The sequence below is a fragment of the Arachis ipaensis genome, chromosome B05 (genome assembly GCF_000816755.2).
Source record: "Arachis ipaensis cultivar K30076 chromosome B05, Araip1.1, whole genome shotgun sequence".
NCBI classification, from domain to species: domain Eukaryota; kingdom Viridiplantae; phylum Streptophyta; class Magnoliopsida; order Fabales; family Fabaceae; genus Arachis; species Arachis ipaensis.
This window is the reverse complement of record NC_029789.2, coordinates 126944021-126945262: the sequence shown is the minus strand read 5'-3', so window position 1 is coordinate 126945262 and position 1242 is coordinate 126944021. Positions and strand designations below refer to the sequence as shown.

At 33.8% G+C, this 1242-nt stretch overlaps 1 protein-coding gene across 4 annotated transcripts in view; it reads left to right on the top strand.

Moving 5' to 3' along the window:
• Positions 1-225, top strand: part of LOC107644064 (probable cyclic nucleotide-gated ion channel 20, chloroplastic) — an 11897-nt gene extending 11672 nt beyond the window's left edge. For all 4 annotated transcript variants that reach the window (XM_021124467.1, XM_021124468.1, XM_016347850.2 and 1 more), the window contains one exon: positions 1-225. This exon is cut by the window's left edge and continues 160 nt beyond it. The gene's annotated coding sequence lies outside the window, so the exon portion shown is untranslated.

The window sequence follows — 1242 nt, the reverse complement described above, 5'->3', positions numbered from 1 at the left end:
TAACCAAGCTGTGTCATAGGTTAATATAGTATGTGTTGCTAGCTACCACGTAGAAAATATTTCTTGTTCACTCAAATGATGAATGAATGCTTCAACATAACATGAGGTAACCACGTGCAAGGGAACAGCGGATTTATATTATTCCAATTCGTTCCTAATATATTTTAACTGGGTGAAGAAAACTTGTTATTTGTGACAAAGGAATAGAGATGTTCTTGCGGATTACATTTGCCTCGGCCATGAATCTTTGTAATGAAACATCGCACCAACTGAAAAACCCATATTATCGTTTGCTTCCAATACTGCTCTCGTTCGGCACACCTTAACAATGGCGACAAGGACATAATTGCCTCACCAGGATGCAAAAACATGTTGACAGCAGCAAGAGACTTCAACTTGATTCATCACATTCACAAAAATATACCAAGTACACCGTCTAATTTGTTTGGGAAAACAAATTTTTTTATTTTCGTTGAGTGTTTTTTGTTATCCGTTCTTTGTGAAGTGAAAGAAAAAAAAATCATGAGAATAGTGAAAATGAAAACCAATGAGACATTGCAAATTACAATTTTATGTAACTCTAGTCTCTGCCACTAATATGACAATTTTCTCTAACCCCATACATCTAAATTACTCCTTCATCAAAACTAACTGCTATTCTCTAACCCCATACAACATTCTAAATCATAATATATTAAACCAACTTGAAACTATTTCATAAAACTAACAAACCTCCCTTAATAGGATATTTAATATTTTTTACATTAGATCGATACCTTCTTAGTAACAGAGAAAAACCGATGCCTTGTTAGGTCTCTCTGGATATCCGCTGGCATATTCTTCATCAGCTCTTCTTCCTTCATTCCTCTTGTTGTAATCCGATTCTGAATTTCAGCCTCTAGTATTCTCCTGCATGACGAAATGAAAAACAGAATAAAATCCTATCATATAAATTAATGATCAATTCATCAAATGGAATAATTAATACAAAAGTGTTCTGCCACACATTGTTTCTCTCCTCTAAGACTTCCATCCACCCGTTCTATTTTCTATAAATTCAATTCATACCTTCTTAATTTTTTTGGTAGGCGACGATGCCTTGACCATTGTTCAACTTCGTTGTATCTAGTTAGCATGTTTGTGTTCCTGCAAACAATATTGAAGCATCAAGGACACTGTAATAAAGATAAAAGTAGTGGAACTTTACTATCAAATAAGATATAACAATTAGAATGAACTTCT